The sequence below is a fragment of the Mesoplodon densirostris genome, chromosome 4 (assembly GCF_025265405.1).
Source record: "Mesoplodon densirostris isolate mMesDen1 chromosome 4, mMesDen1 primary haplotype, whole genome shotgun sequence".
NCBI classification, from domain to species: Eukaryota; Metazoa; Chordata; class Mammalia; order Artiodactyla; family Ziphiidae; genus Mesoplodon; species Mesoplodon densirostris.
In genome coordinates, this window is record NC_082664.1 from 166,843,281 (window position 1) to 166,860,777 (window position 17,497).

General features: G+C 38.9%; 1 protein-coding gene and 1 pseudogene across 14 annotated transcripts in view; one reads left to right on the forward strand and one right to left on the reverse strand.

Moving 5' to 3' along the window:
• The window catches only part of PARD3 (par-3 family cell polarity regulator), a 634,482-nt gene that overhangs the window by 201,177 nt on the left and 415,808 nt on the right, over positions 1–17,497 (forward strand). The gene's annotated exons all lie outside the window — the stretch shown is intronic.
• On the reverse strand, positions 11,847–12,336 carry LOC132487692 (deoxyuridine 5'-triphosphate nucleotidohydrolase, mitochondrial-like; annotated as a pseudogene).

The window sequence follows — 17,497 nt, forward strand, 5'->3', positions numbered from 1 at the left end:
GCTGGGTGAATTTTGATTTCACTTTTCTGTCCAGTGATAGTCCCAGCCAGGATAAAATGCAGGTTTTTTTGGAAGGTAGTTCCTGAAACTCCTCTATTCAGTAGGAAGCATCGATAACAAACTGGAAGGTTGGTCCTGGTGGTGACCGATGGAGCCTGGAAGGGACGGCTGAGGGACGGTGTCTCTTTGATGGCTCCACAGGAAGAGAAGCGCAGAGTGAATGGAAGACAGTTGGTTTCCCTCCCTCTTAGCCCACCTATCCGTAATTCTCCGACAGGCAGAACTCGATTATACTCTGCAGTAAACTAATCGTGCTTGCTAGCTGTCCCCTCAACAATGACACATATCACACCATCTGAGGACAGATGGCTGGAGCATAAATCTGGAAATGTCAAGTCTATTGTGCAAGGCTTCTTGGTAAAATATTGATGGCTTAGTGTCCAGCTGTAACTGCTGGTTTCTGCTCTTCCTGTGTTTTATCTTATTGTTTAAACGAATAATGCTCTTACTACTTTAAAAGCCACTGGAAGTTTTAAAATTAGATTAAATTGTCAAAGTACATAACTGATGTTTGCATCTCTGTGTATTTGTGTTAATGAACGATTCGAAGTAGTACTCCGTGGATGAATTTAGCCTCTGAATGTTTGAAATTCTGACCAGACCAGTTGTTTAATGTTAAGTCAAATCAGTGTAAAAAGAAAATGTCAAAGGACACAGTCTTCTTAAGGTTTAAAACTGTTCCAGAAATGATTTGGTGATTTAAATTTTCATAGTACTCGTTACACCCAAGCAAACATTCCTGCATATGTACACACCCATATTTAGTTACTATTTTAATTTAAAATGGTCTCAATTCTTTACCACTATTTTTAAAACGAGTGCTTGTCTGTATTGACATTGTTTTTTGAATTTTTTTAGTAGATTAGTACTTCATTTTCAGAACACATACTAAATCAGTTCATGGTGTAACAAGAGTACTTACACTGATATTCACACTCTGTTGAATATCTTTTTTCTCTGTTGCACATTAACTAGCAATCCTGTTTTCAGGGAAGGTTGGATCCACAAGACCTCATTAACCTCTTGTTTTCTTTGCGTGGTTCACTGTACTAACAGCTATAAATTGCATTTCCTGTTAGTTTCCTGTGTAGCAATCTTCCTTAACTAGTCTATAGTGCTCTTTATTTCCAAGTCTTTACGGAGGAAGTGACTATAAATAGAGAAGTTAAATTTTATCCTAAAATACACTTTAAAAAAGCATCCGGAAAGTATCTGAACATTTCTAGAATTAAAAAAAAAAAAGTTTACCCCTTAAAATAGTACAAAAAAGAGTTTTAATAATAACATTTAAAGACATGTTCTTGTCTTAAAGCAATATTGGCTTTACAGCCGTCAGATCAGCATCGTGTGTGTTTGACCTGATGTAGGAATGGACGTACCAATTGCAAAAACTCTTGGATTAATGTGGTTAATTAATATCTAGATAGAACACTGTAAATGAACTACTGTGGGACTTCTACATGATATTTTCCATTGCAAAAGCAAAAACGCACGTAAGAAAAAGAAAGCACATAACTCATGTTTAAAGCCTGTTTTTTTCTTTGTTTTTATATAACACAAGTAAATTTTGCATTATTATCCATCCTGCCCCACGTGCTCTACCATTTTGGGTCAGATGTTCTCACTGCATTTCCTGAATAATGTATTTACCCTACATTTTACTCGTTACCCCCCTGAGTCTACACCTTGTTTCCCCCAGGATATCTTTGCACTTGCCTGTCAGAAGGGCCAAATCATGACCCTGACCTGGTTTTTAAGGATTTTAATCTGTGGAATTAGTCGCAATCTGTGTTTTGTTATAAGATTAAGCCTCTTTGTAGATGCTTATAACGACCTGTATAGAAATGTCCCTCAGGGGCGCTTCATGTTATGTTCACGTCATTTCAAGAATGCACAGCGCTATCTGTCAATCTCTGAAAAAAAATAGTTCAAAACTTTCTGCAAAGTAGAAAATTTCATCCTGCGCTCTGGCATTGACAGGGCTGGGCATTGTTCCTTACCCACACGGCAGGGGGTTGTTGACTGAGCCTTGAAATCCACACCCCCACCCCCATAGTAAGAAGAGCTCCCTCCCTGCTTTATCCTTGGGGTGACACCAGGATCGATGTTGGATTGTCAACGGTCAGTTCATTGGACTTTGTTTAATCATTGAAAAATCAAGGTTGGTATTTTCCTTTTGATAAAGTGGAAAAATAGTTGAATCATGACTTTCATTTTTTGCCATTTAGAAAATGGGACAAGTTAGGAAAAGCCAATTATCATGATAATTTGAATCCTGCATTTTTCAAAGTTTGTCTCCCCACACCAAACCGGGTGATCTAATTAGTGTTGTGAGCTTACACACTTAAAGAAAGGGACCATTGTCCTTTCGTGTTTGAAAGTGAAGTTCATCCATAATTACCTGAGGCAGAGGTTCCCAGGTGTACTCGGCATCAAAATCACTTTCTAAAAACTCAGATTTTAAGAATCGAAAATAAACTAATTACAACACAGAAGTTGTTAAAGAGCAAGTTGTTTATTGAGTTAAGAAAAACGGGATTAAATCTTTCAATGTTATGTCTTCTATCTGGCCATATGGTCTTCAATAGTGACCAGATGAAGAACTGTCTTGATGTAATTAAACTAGCTCTCATAATTGGGTATAATTGGACAATAAATTATCTTGGGTTTCTGGCCAGCAATTAATATCACTAATGGTCTAAATTTATTTTAATGCTATTCATTTGACAGACAGTATTGCTTAACAATACTGAGTGGGCTGGAGAGCCAGTTTCCAGAACTTAATTCTGGCTCGTCAAGTTAATAGTTCTGTGCATTTAGACAAGTTACTTACTTGGCTTTTCTGGACCTCAGTTGACCTGTCTCTAAATTGAGGATAAGAGATGTACCTACCTCATAACCTTGTTGTAAGAAATAAATGAATTACAGTGAGAAGTGTTGGTTATTTTTATTCCATCAATAAATGAAAAATTATCATATTAATGGCTTGCAATTATAGACTGAGATAATAAAATGTGTTTATATATTCTCACAGGACATGAGCATCCCAAATATCTACTCAACCTATATGCATATAATAGAAAAGCCACTCAGGAGAGAGTGAAACAATAGAGAATCTGTACTTTGCACAATCACATATCCTAAAATAGCGTGTGAGGTTTTGTTAGTTATGTAACTCAATAATGTTATGAGGGGCCCAGCTCTTTCTGTTCTGCCATCCTCAACGTCTAGGCTGGTTCTCCCCAGAATCACAAAAGAACTGTAGTGGCTCCATCCCACACATTCCAGCAACATGAGTTCAAAATCCATCCCCAAAGTCCTGGGAAGACTTGATCTGCTGACCTGTGGGCTAGAATTTGAGTTCCTTGTTCTTCCCCACGCAAATCCTGAAAATGAAATGAAATGACAAGAAGTCACATAGCCAATCAGAAACAGATACTGAAAAAATTGGGGTTCAGTTAGTGACGAAGGAGTTTGGAGAGGATATTGAGTAACTAACATTGTAGCCTTTCTTTTTATATTTTAAATAGATAAATAACATTTATTTATGTATGAATATAAAGGCTAACATTTGGGTGTATGCAGCCTACCTACCAGAGGATGAATTAATTGTTTTATATATATAGTTTCTCCTTATAAACTATTAACTTCCTCTTTCATGGATAAAGAAGGTCAATAGTCCAAGATGACGGATCCTCCAAGGTGAGGATCAGCTGACAGATACATGGGCCTCTGAAGTTTAAGCTCTTTCCATTATAAAATGCAATTTCTTATTCCTTTTGGGCATCAGGATATTACATGATGCTCTTAATCTTACCTTATTGTAATGCCGATTTACCTTATTTTTGAAGACAGGTATGACTTTTATGTATATACGGATTCTGTATACAAGACACAGTGTTCGATATTCTCATATTAGCACAATTTTTCCTAATGAATTGACTGTTTTATTAAATAGAAATTGGATGTGGAATTTGTGAAATGCCTCATAATATCTTATGGAGTAATATGTAAGTGCTTCTGTTGAGCCCTGTGGCTCCAGCAACTCATTCTAAAGCACGTATTTTAAACTCTAGTTTTCAAGATGTTAAAAACCCCCAAAGAGTCATTGTTGTCTATCCTTAACATATTACAGTATTAAGTTTATAATCTGGGTAACTAAAAGAATGGTGATACAAAATATGCTTGTATTTAGAAGGATGAATGATTGCAGTGTCATGGTTAGTACAGAGTAGAATTAACTGGTGTTCACGGAACTAGAAAGATGCATTAGTTTAAGTTAAACAGTGATTCATTTGGTTGAAATTGTTTACGTTCTGCTTGGTTTTGAAAAATGGTTTTAACAGTTATAGAAATGATAGACTTAAAAAAAAAAACTTAAATGGTAATCCTCCCTTAAAATTTCTGATAAGAAACTTGGAAGATAGAAAACCGAAATGGACCTATAAAGTAAGCAAGTGGTCCTGGCTGCCTGTCCTCGGAGCAGAGATGCAGTGAGCGCCACCAGTGGTTCTAAGTGTGCTTCACCGATTACTAGGCTGTCTGGTGGGAGGATGACATTTCAGCATGGCTTCCACCCTGTACCTGGTTTTAATGAATATGATTTTGGATAAGGATAAGTGGAAATTGAAACTGAGAAGTCTGATGACACTGGTGCGAAATTAGAGGAAAAATGCAAAGCAGTTGGTAAACTTTTAGCAAGATAAGATTCCCGTCATTTCACCTTTGTAATTGCCACGGTGAATGAAGATTAAGGCTGGAGTAATTTAATTCCTGCAACACAAAATGTTTGGGGTGGTGGTAAAGGGGGTATCTTGTTCTCATTCCTCCTCCCACCTCACCGTCCCCAAGATTGGAGACAGAGTGTAATTTGCATCAGAAATTTGGAGTAATCAAGAATATTTCCTGGTCCCTGCCCCCGTCACAGGATTGGAACCTCAGCTGTTGCTCTCTTAATGTTGAAAAGCAGTGCCACCTATTTTTACCACAAGAATTTTTTTTTTTCTTTAAAACCTTACCCCAAATAGTGGTTTGAGAGAGTCCTAACCTGAGTACATGCCCAGAGGGAAAGGATAGAGACTAATGTGACCTCAAATTCTGTTGTTTTGCATGAAAAAGCTTGAGTTTGTTGCAAATGCCTCAACACATCCAAAGAGGGCTGACACTTTGTGCCCTTGCTATCCTTTGGAACTCATGAAAACGTGATTAAAATTTAATACCATTGTCTCAAAAAAAAAAAAAGGAGTAAAAAGAACTCCTTGGGCATGCGTGCTTTCTGCCGTTCCCTAACCACTCCCCCACCCGCAAACCAGATTGCAGGGTACTGGCCCCATTCTTGAAAGGCTTTGTCTCCCTGGAAGTTTTAAAATAAAGTTCTTGCATCTGTTGACACTGACTTTCAAACATAGGAATTGTTTTTAATACTAGAGCTATGTATCAAACATTTTTTTAATCCCTTATCTTTGACCAGATATCTGGCATGTTCTGGAAAATTTTTGGTACACCCCTTAGAGAGTTACTTATTAATTGTTTTGCAGCTTACAAAAACACTCGGCTGTGTTGAGACTGACAGTATAATTTACACACATACACTGACAAACATTTATATTTGACAGAATAAACTGTACAGTCAAATATTCATTGACTTTGTTATTTTAAAGGATTTTCTAATTGAAGTATATCTCTGGTTAATCCTACTATGCTATACTGTCTAGTAAAGTAAATTTACGATATCTTGTGATGTTACATACTTAAGTATACCCTGGTATACCTAGGACAGGGCTGTTTTGTACCCATAAATAGCAAAATATTGTCCTCACTGATTCATGGATTAAAAAGATAAATGTTAAAAAATGCATTACAGAGGGGAAACCAAAAAAATGAATGTATTTCCATTTAGTAGATCGTTTTGGTTTTCTGTGACATTGTACTAGGCTTGTGTCCTTTCTTCATTATCAAGTCCTATGCATGTAACAACCCCTTAAACTCTTTAAGCATTAGAATTAGAATTAAAATATATAAAAGTATTTGCTTTTGATAAGTATCTGTGGTATCATTAACTTTTTCTGCATGGCCTAGATTTGAACAACAGTTGTTCTGGGTTTGAGAAATATTATTGCTATATGCTAATACCCCAGTATAGAAGCAAATGGAGAAAATATTCAGGATACAGTAAAGTCAGCCTTCTAAAGGTCTATAAAAAATCTCCCCAAATTCTGTTTTGGACTCTGATTTCTTCTTCACGGATCATGGTTAGTTATGGTTTCTCATGTTTAAGTCTTAGAAATTAAGCAATTTCTTTTGCCTGGGAAGCCAAACATTTACCACTATTTTGAATTACTCAGTAGGACATACTAGATTTTATGATGCACGTAATTAAGGCACATGACCTATGTCAGCTTCTAATTCAAACTTTTAAAATCCTTTACTTTGTAAAAGATATTTTGTTAAATAAGAAAACTCTCTTCACGGGCTCATTTTAAATGTCTGTTTCTATACAGCATGAAGGATCTCAGTTCAGCTCCCAGGATCATCTTAAATATACCCACTGTGTTCTTCTTCACTTTGACAAGCGGTAGAAGCCTCTCATGTGCGTTTTTGTTGTTATAATCACTTCTGTTCTCATCCAGTAAGTAAGGTCAGATGATACTGCTGTCCTGGGAGTCATCCTTTTCACCAGTCATTGTGTGTCTTTCTGTTTGGTGAGTAAGTCTATTTATTAAACTGTGGAATAATGATTTACAGGGGAAATTGTGACATTGACCAGTGGGCATTCACTTTAAGGAATCCTGACTTGCTGGGATGTTAAAAAGGTAGCAATCTTGTTTTCTCTTTCATTGGTATGTGTCTATTCTGACTGGTAACTATTGCAACTCAGGTAGAATTTACAACTCAGTGTTTCACTTTTCTTTTAGAAAGTGTTGTGAAAGCTCCAGACGCTTACAGTTTAAAATAAAATTGGGCTTAAAAACCATCTCTGGTTAATTCTCTAGAGTTTATGACACTTGCCTAAAAATGCGTGGGTACTTAGCAGTTACAGATAAGAGGGCAAGACCCCTAAGCCATGGGTTATAGAAAACCATAACAAGCTTGTACCAATTAGCCGACAAGCCTTTTTATCTTAGATCATTTGAAAATAGTACTTTGTCCGTAAGATCAATCAGATTGAGCTCTGGTAAGATGTGCACAATTAGCTGAAGTAAAAGGCAGAGTGTGGCACCAGTACTAAGAGGACATGTGGACCAAGGACAGAAGAATGACAAGAGGGAGTGCTTTGGCATCGGGTCTCCAGAAAACTTAAGACTTTGAAAAAAAAAGTCTTTTAATCCTTTACGAGTTGTTTATCTCAGGGAGAAGGAATAGCAAATGTGTGGGTTTGGAAGCAGCATTTAATTGATCCGTGGTTCCGTGTAACTGGAATAAAAGCTAAGTGTGTATACTTGGGGTGAGGGGACATCGTGGAAGGGAAGCTGTCTTTGCAGTAGGTAGCTTTACACTCTTGCAGATTTCATATTATAGAGTCAAGGGACCGTCAGAAAGAAGGTAGGACTCATTTCTAAGTTACTTAGGACTTGACACTTTGAGGAAATGAGTTTGTAGGCACGATAAGTATTTTATCGGTTGTTCTAAAGATCAAGGCAATGATGATAGTTTACAATGTGATTCTTGCCTATAATTCCATATGGCTGATAAAATGAAGCAGAATTTCTGTTAAGAACTATAACTACCAAAAACTTTGTAACAGCACGCACTCAAATTGGTTTTGGAATAAGCAAGTCATAAATGCGCCTCTGATGTGGCCGTGATAGATCATTTGGACTGTAGCAACGAAGGATATGATGACTCACTTTTGAGCCATACTTTTAAGCAAAGAGATGTGCAACCCATGTGTCAGTAAGTAAGTAGGAGCTGAGAAGTGTGTCCCTACAGGGAGGTGTGTTTGAAAGGTCTTACTTTGTCCAAATCTATTATATACGGCCAGTAATACCACAGTTGTCTGCATCTTTCTTTGATTGAGAAATAGTCTTGGCAAAATAATAATGATGATGATAATAATAATAATTATATCATCCCTTTTGTATTTTCTAGGTATTCTGATTGGTAATTATTTTCTATGCATGTACTATATACTACATGATGTGTTGGGTGCCAAGGATATAAAGTTGAATAAAGCACAATTCCTACTTTTCAAGAGGCTGAGTAATTCTCATCTGTATTCTTCCCCAAAGTACTCAGAGATAAAATCACATTCTAGTGATAACAGTGACCTACTTTGGAAAGGGTGCTGTTTGGTGATTGATATTCCTTTGTCCCGGGTGAACCAATGGGTCCACTGAGCATTGCTGTGCTACTGGCTGAGAAAGTGAAACCCATTATTATACCTTCCTTTATCACCCGTGCCTGCTGGTGGGATGGGGTCAGGTACATGTATGTGTTCAGAAAGTTTTTGTATAAAATACAGACAATCTGTGAACCAGAAATATCCTTGTCTAGATATTTTCGGGTGGGACATAGAAAAGTGAAGGGCTGTGGGTTAGTAGAAGGGAAAGAGTGTGTTGGGGAGGCTTAGTTATCGCCCTTGAAGTCCATGATTGGAACAGGAAAAACCCAGACATTTTAACTTTGTTCATCTAAATGATCTTAAGCCGAGGGATTGAAGAGTGGTAGCACAGTTACCCATGGTAAACCTTTATTGCACATAGGATGTGAGGCTGTATTCAGTTGAGTTTCTTGATGTTCCTCATAACAATAATCAAGTCAAGTTAGCGTAAGAAGAATGAAGTTGGGATGGTACCAGAGGGGTTCTGCATAACCTCAACTAGCACAAGAACAGGAACAGGGTCTAAAACGGCATTAGGAACACCAGAAGTCCCGCTTCTCAAGACGTGATTTCTTGCTTGCTTCTGGAATTCTGCTTTATTCTTCCTCCCCTAGAGCAGCTTTCTTTGCCCCTCTGTTTCCATGTTATAATTTGTCTGTCTCACATCCCTAAATGTGCCTTACGATAGTCCCAGCCTCTTGCAGTCTTTCAGTCCCACTTGCAAGTTCCTTGGGGAGATAGTGCAGTTGGTCCAGTTTGGATCAGAAGTCCACCTCTGATCTCATTCGTGTGGCTGGAAGGGGAGGGCGTAGGTGCAGTGATGGTGGCAGTGGCCATGGGGTTGAAGTAGAACCACTCAGAACGCCTGTGTTTACCAGGCGCCCACCCCTTTGGATGGGTGGTGGGAAGGTAGGTGTGCGGGGGAGTGGAGGTGTTTCTCAGAAAATGGGGGATGGCACTGAATCTGGGCATAGTGGCCTTATAAGATACATATGATTACAAAAAAGCTAAAACATCTTGACGATGTTAGAAACAAATAAGGATAGTAAAATAATAATGCAAGATAAGCGTTCAGGCATGTATTTGGTACGAGGCTTTCTAATAGTTAAAGCGAAACTTGAAGTATTCATTATTCTTTGATCCTATAACTTTGTTTTGTTCCTCAGTTATTTTGACTTATTTTTTTTTTCTAGGAGATCATTTTCCCATACAGGCAATATACAAGATTTTGTCTTCTAATTGAATTTTAAAAATATAAGTGAAACTTCCCAACATTTTCTTCAAGTAGAACAGTGGCAGCATCGTTCTATTTGAATGGGTCGGGACCACAGTCCATGTCTTGAAAGCTAGCATTTGAATTACTTTTTTTTTTTTTTTTATGAATTACTATTCTTAAAAGACTGCATCTATTTATCCAGTTTCAACCCATTAATAGGTCCTCAAATATTTTACTCAATGCCATCGAAATATCTTACTATTAGTATTCTAGAGTTTTCCCCATGAGTTAATGATTTTGCCTATTTTTCTCATTGTGAAAGATGAAAGAGTTGGTGTAGTCTTGATAAAAAATATATCAATTCCTACTGTTAAAAGTTTTTTGTCCCAGTCTTAAAGCTCAATACTTAAAAAATGGCCCCAATTCTGTGGGATCCTGATTCCTTAGGAAAGGCTGTTGAGTTGTCATTGATTAACTTGGCATATTAAGTTTCTTTCAGTTTATATTAAAATTCTTTTTTTAACTATGGGGATTACTCTGCTTAGAAAGTAAAATCTTTAAATGATGAAGAATTTATGTTCTTCTTTTTAGATTACTTAAGAAGAAAGCTTGACTTTAAGCCCTGTGCCAGGCACTCTAACTTTTCCTGTTGTTTAAAAAAGGCGAGCATTAAAAAGTTAGTACAAAGAAAGAACGTAAGCTACCTTTCAGAATTTTTCACATTCTTAGTTCACTGAAAGCATTTGTCAACACTTCATCACTAACATGGAGTATAAGTTAATGACGCACAAAGTTTAAAACCTCATATTCAGTTAGAAGACCTATTAGTTTTGAAAGCAGTAAATAATAATTGGCATTTACTGAATTTTAAATAGGATCTACGTGTTGTATTTTTGGTTTAGAGTGCGTATAGCGTTTTGTGTTATGCTGTGAAACTTGATGTTCTGAGAATGTAGTTACCTTTTAGCATTTAACCTAAAGTCTCTTCCTGATTTTAACGTGGAATATTTCCTCCCTTTAATTGCTAACATGTTTTTCAAATATTTACGCATGGTGTTTAAGGTGCTAATTGGCACCAGAATAGTTGATGGATGGTAAACTGTTGGAATCAACATTAACTTAAAGCACATCCATAGTAAATTTTTGTATCCTGGCCTGCTGGCATTTGTGCATTAAATGCATCCTGGCCTAGCAGTAAAATACATAAAACGGCAGTATGCAGTTTCAGATTTTATCTTTCCAGAGCCTCAGATGCCAGCCACTGGGTATGCTTCGGCAGAATTTGATGGAGTCTTTTGTAGAATTGTAAATGTTACAGTGAGGGTCTTATTTTTTTGAACAGAACAGTGCCTGTTTACGTGTTACAACTCATTTGGTTCAGTGGGGGGTTTAAAAAAACCCACCTTTCTTCTAAAACCCAAATACGTGATTAACGTAATCTTTCACGTCTCACTCTTGCTTTTTGTTTCATGCTTGTATTTCTTCCCAAATGTTCTCCCATTGTCATTAGCGTGTTCCATAAAAACATGCATCGCGGCAGATCGAACGTGTTCCCCTGAGCCAGGCATCCTGCCCCCTCACCTGCTCATCTTCCCTTACCTCTCTGTAGTTTCCCTGAGAATTTGCTATTTATCCAATACACCATTTTTGCAATTATTCTACTGTTCAGAGACATTTAAACAAAGGCCTTTTCTCCTCTGAATGCAGAACCTGGCCGGGAACTCCAGTCCCCACACCGTTTTCCTGTGTGGCCCCTGGGGATCCGCTCTGGGGACGTGGGTTCAGGGGACCGGAGAGGAGGCCTGGGGTTCCCTTGTCAACCGCGTCTGTGCGGGTTCTGACCCAGGAACCCTGTCTGGCGACCACTGTGGCTTGTGGTGAGTTACTTCCCAGCTCTGAACCTGGCTGCTGAGAAGGACAGGAGGGTTGATTAGTGGTGATTTGCTGCCATTCTCCGAAGTCCTCGCTAGCACGTGGTGAAGTCTGATGACAGTACCTCCCAAGTGTCACTGTCTTGTTGGATTATGTCGCATCGTTTATGGAGCATCAAGTGTGTGAAGCGCTGCTTTATGTAAGGGTATGGTCACTTCAGTCAGCACTGACGTAACATTTCAGTAGGTTTTCCCGTTACATTCTAATAATGGTTATTTTGACACCTTAAAGGCTTTCTCAGTCCATTTACTGAAGTTCCCTTAAAGCTTTACATCAGTCGTATGCAAGAGTTAAAATGTCTTTTCTTGGCATAAAGTTTTAATTATTTTCAGTGGAACCAAAACCTCCTGAACCCCTTTCAGCATCATCTAAAACTTGAACTTTTTCTATTTCTGGGTAAAAAATCCATTCACAAATGAGCTGTGCAATTCCATCACCCTTTTTGACTTCAGACTTCGCCAAAATTAAACAGTAGAACACCAACATTTCCTCTGTAATCTTCATCTATGACACCAGCCCCTACATCTATGAAGTATTTTGCAGCCAAACCAGAATGTGGAGCTTCTCTCCCATAGCACCCAGAAGGAAGAGCTATCTGAATGTCGGTTTTCACAAGGGCTTTCTCCATAGGTGGTAGTATGTAATCATAGGTGCTGTACAGGTCATAGCCCATGGCACGTGCATACCCCTTGGTCCAGGTGGTGGTGTGCTCCGAGAGCCGGACAAGGTGGAGCTGCATGTCGCCCTCCCCCGCAGGCCGGGCCCACTTGCTGGGGGAGATGACTTGTGCCTCTTGAGAGAAGGGCATGGCTGGGCAGAACGTGAGCCCAAGAGGGAGCGGGGGGACAAGAGAGAGCGAGCAGGGTGAGACCAGCGCACTAAACTTCTGTTTTTTAACTTAGAGTTAAAAGAGCAAAGCAACATTTTCTCATATCTGAGTTGGAAGAAAATCCTAATTATCTCTAAATATGGAATGATTGTAAAATATGTAAGCCCCAAGTTGGGACACTTGTTTTTCTTAAGCCTCTGCGAACGTGATTTCCTTGAAATGTTTTATGTTGCACTGTAATATATATATATATATATATATATATTTTTTTTTTTTTTAAGGGAAAGATTCAGTTTCTCTCTGGTTCAATACATAACGATGGAGAGCATTCAGCAATGATGTTCATGTCACATGGTGGCGTGAAGGGACCATATCTTCCTGGATGTGCATCTGTGCATCCAGCCATAGCACTTCCATGTGCTCCAGCTTTTTGTTAAGGAATCAACAAATGAATCATGACTCATTTCACACAACTTGTGGGATTTCCTTTTAACTAAGTTGGCTTAGATGTGAGAAAGTCCAGCAAAGTTCTCGCCTTATTCTTAGGTCGTTGGCAATGCTGACTGAAAACGGGGTGATTCTCCCTGACGGGAGTGGACCTCTGTCTGGCGGATGGTACCCCTCCTCGAGCTGTCTGGACACGGTCATCCAGAAGAAGCAGAAGCATGTGCTGGCTCAGACGTTTGTGCTGTCCAGTCTCTGACGCTAGGACCTTCTCACAGAGAGGTCAGAGAACCACAGCAGCTTCCCACATGGAGGGGATGAGTGGAAGAGCATGACCCACCCAAAGATAGATACACAATGAAGTTCACTTTTTGAGATAAAATTTGTAATTCTAGTGTTTCAATGAAATTTATTCCTGTTTGAGGATCGTGGGATATCTTTTAAAATAACAAAACCCTTCTAAGTCCAGCTCTAGCCAGCGCGTAAATTCAGTGTATTTTAGGAGATACTATAAATGTTCTGTTGCTAAAATGGCAGCCAACGTAATGAAAAAAAAGCAGAGCTGCATCAATGGGAAGCAGGGATTGGCTGGATTCCGACACAATTCTGAGAACCAACTTCAACAACAGTAACAAAACTTACACGTACTGGTCTTACTTTATATTGTGGATTCAAAACAGAAGAGATTCTGCCTCTACAAAGTGAAGGCAGGGGGCTATGTTTTATTTCTTTTCAACTTTATGAGGTACATCATAAAATCTTAAGACCTTCAGAAGAGAAAAATTATTGAAAGTTACCTTTGTTGTCTTATTTAAATAAGGCTTGTGGTCAAATGCTCCAAGTCAGAGGGAACCATCAGAGTTCTCTTGAGACAAATCCATAGCGCATCCCAACAGGGCTTCTAGTTCAGAGTTTCTTATGTGGGAATTGGCACTATTGCCAGCAGTTTCCAAGATACTGGATTTTAAAAGATATCACAATTAATGTATGGAAAAAACATACTGGCTTGAAGTTTCTATTGTTGGAAGATATTGGCTAAACATTAAAAAATGGAACTTTTGAGATGAGAGCTATCTGATGGTTGCAGTTCAGTTTTCCAGCTCCTGCCCATCCTCTTTATCGATGCTTGGGTAGTTTGGTTGGTTGGACTCAGCGGATGGAAGGTCCAATAATGGATATGCCTGGATCATTCTGTTCCCAATAATTGAGACCTGACTGTTTCCGATGACCTAACTTCTGAGAGTGATGAACTGGAAATAGGACTTGGGATGTGATAGAGACCAAAGAAAAACTTAGGAGGCAATCCTGTTCAAAGTATTTACAAAAATAAAGCCAATCAAAGGTGCCTCTTCTATGACTCTTTAGTTCTTGGTCTTCAAACCAAAGAGAAGAATGACACTTCCTGTTTGGAAGGCTGGAGCATTGAGGAGGATTTTTCATAAACCACTATGCTTAAGGTTAGATTTTAATGCTATTTGGGTAGTGAATTTCATGCTGTTTAAAACATTGGAGAAACTTCTGTAGGAAATGAGGTTTAAAAATGAAAGGAAGAGAGGAAGAGATTGTTTTGACTTATAGAAAACTGTTTCCAGGGTTAATCGATGTTACTGCTTTCAAATAGGTTTTTAAAGAACAGGCTGGCTAACTGGTAGAACCTAAAACATCAGATGGGGAGACTTTGTGCTTGATCACTAGAGACTGAGCTGTCCCAGGACGCTGACCCTGTTGTGTAACTCTTGTCACCATCTCATTAGCTTTTAGAGCCCACCGAAGCACAGCCACATTTATCGAGTCTTGGGAAAGTTTTTGTTTAATGTAGGCTAACTTTTCAGTAGTTAATGGAAATGATGATCAAAGTTTGCTGGTTAATTAGCCATTTTAAGCATAGTCATTGCCTGAAATATGTTTTTCCTGTCCACACAGTGTATTTTTTCTCTCACCATTAAGCAGTATTTTAATTTGAGTTGCCACTTGAGCAACAGGTGTCAGGTTATGCAGTGGGAATAAGACAGCTCCCTGTAGTAAATCCATCCGATTGCAAACTCACCCGAGTGCTTCGCGTCCCCTCCCTAATCTTGATGAGCATTTCTAGGTAATATTAAGAGCTAAACATGTGAGTTCCTTACAGAGCTTAAAAGCTATGTGTCTCAGTGTAATAAAGCTCTAGGTGAATTCTTGGCAGTGATGCATACGTTTTATGTGTGCCGTGATTATCTCCAGTCATAATTATTTAATACACGTGGTATGTGTAACATTTATCTTCCAAAGGGAAAAATGATGTGGCATAATTCTAGCAGATTATTTATGTTGTTTCTGCTTAAAATGTTTGGTAAAAAATGGTGTGTATCTGTCTTTGAAACCCCTTCTGTTCTATTTTTAAATGGCTGTATGAAAATAAAGAAACTAAGCAGAGTAAGTAATCTTGTTTCTTCATATTTCCTCTTGTAAATTACTGTAAATTTCTAACGTTCATTGAATTGATCTGCGGATGGGAACTGGCTGACGGTGAGGGTGTCCCCCTAACTGTTTGATGAGCAGTTCAGTAATGTTACCCATTCTATAAATTTGCGCAAAGATTTGAAAGTTTCATTTGCCGTTGTAGACTTGGAAAATTTGTGTGGTTTTTTTTTTGCGGTACGCGGGCCTCTCACTGCCATGGCCTCTCCCGTTGCGGAGCACAGGCTCCGGATGCGCAGGCTCAGCGGCCATGGCTCACGGGCCCAGCTGCTCCGCGGCACGTGGAATCTTCCCAGACCAGGGCATGAATCCGTGTCCCCTGCATTGGCAGGCGGACTCTCAACCACTGCGCCACCAGGGAAGCCCCAAAATTTGTGTTCTTATTATCAAATATTGAATAACTAAATTTCAGAAAAATAACTTATGGAATAAGTTAAAAAATTTAAAAACATTTCTTCCTTTTGTGTGTTTGAAAACTAGACAGCAGGCTAATAATTTCTTGCCTTTTCAGATAATTTCATTTGTGTTCCGGCAGTACTAAGTGTTTTATCTATCTGTCGGGTCCTTCTGCATGATGGTCTTAAATTCTAATGTGCTCATTCATTGTGTTGAACCAAAAGAATACATTAAATGTCTAAAACAATATGAAAGAAGAGGAACACCACTCGGTTAATACAGTGAAAATTAAAGCTATGTATTTATTCCCAGTGGAATCCTGAAACTTATTGATAAAATGAGTATTGGTAATTGCTCTGACCTGCAAAGTATTTATTTTTCTTCTTTGTACAAAAGTGTATTCATCTGGTATATTCAGCGTTTTAGTGAGTAATATAAAGTGTTAACTTCAAAATTTAAAACAATTTTTCATTATTACTTTACTATCAATATATGTTGAAAATTCAGTAGGTTCTAGAGGTATAGAACAAGTAATTTATAGTATTTTTTTCTAATTTCATTTTATCATAAATATATATTTTACATTAAAATGTGCTTATAGGGCTTCCCTGGTGGCGCAGTGGTTGAGAGTCCGCCTGCCGATGCAGGGGACATGGGTTCGTGCCCCGGTCCGGGAAGATCCCACATGCCGTGGAGCGGCTGGGCCCCTGAGCCATGGCCGCTGAGCCTGCGCGTCTGGAGCCTGTGCTCCGCCACGGGAGAAGCCACAGTGGTGAGAGGCCTGTGTAACGCAAAAAAAAAAAAAAAAAAAAGTGCTTATAGTGTAAGGCATTGAAAAACAAAGGAGTACAAAGTAGAAAATGTGTCTCCTGTAATTCTACAATATCAGATGTTTACTACAATATGTTAATCTTTTGGGGTGTGTCATTTGTTCTTTCCATGCCTGTGAATATATTTTTTAATAGCTATATTGGTTTAAAATACTTTGGATGTACAGTGATTTATTTAATGCATCTCTTGTGTATAGTTAAGGGTGTTGTTATGAATCTTTGATAGAACTGTTATCGGCGTTTTCCCTCTCAACCTCCACGTTGCTAGATTCTCACTGAGATCTTGTCCCCATGTTTCTCTCTGTTGACAAGTGCTTTCCAGCAGTGGTGGTGTTGGGCCCGTCCCATGAGTTTAAGGGGCCTCAGGCCACTTTGAAAGCTCTACTCCTGGAGTGCCTGTTACCTTCTGTCTCTCATCTCATCCCTTTAGATTGGGGCAGTTGAGATTTTGGTCAGAGATGAGCCAGTTGTGGAAACTTGGCCTTGACTCAGTAACAGGAGATCACATTGCGAAGATCACATTGCGAGATGGGCTGCACATAAGTTACTCGTTAAAAAAAAAAAATTATGTATTTCGGCTGTGCCGGGTCTTAGTTGCCACATGTGGGATCTTTAGTTGTGGCATGCAGACTTCTTAGTTGTGGCATGCGAACTCCTGGTTGCAGCATGCCTGTGGGAACTAGTTCCCCAACCAGGGGTTGAACCCAGGCCCCCTGCATTGGGAGCTCGAGTCTTACCCACTGGACCACCATGGAAGTCCCTAAGTTATTCTTTAGTCAAGCAATTAATAAAAATTTGAACTGATGCAAGAGGACTCCAGTGGTCGTCTGAAATTCACACCCTGCCTATTTTTTGAGGAGGGTAGTGTCAACACATGTGGGGCTTTCTATGATTGATAGAAGACTGAAATTACATCCTGAGGGAAGCTGTCCATTTCCACAAAGCTTATGTGAGTTACTGAGTGGATGAACTTGTACTGTGAGAGCAGAAAGGGAGGGACACACTCCTTGCGT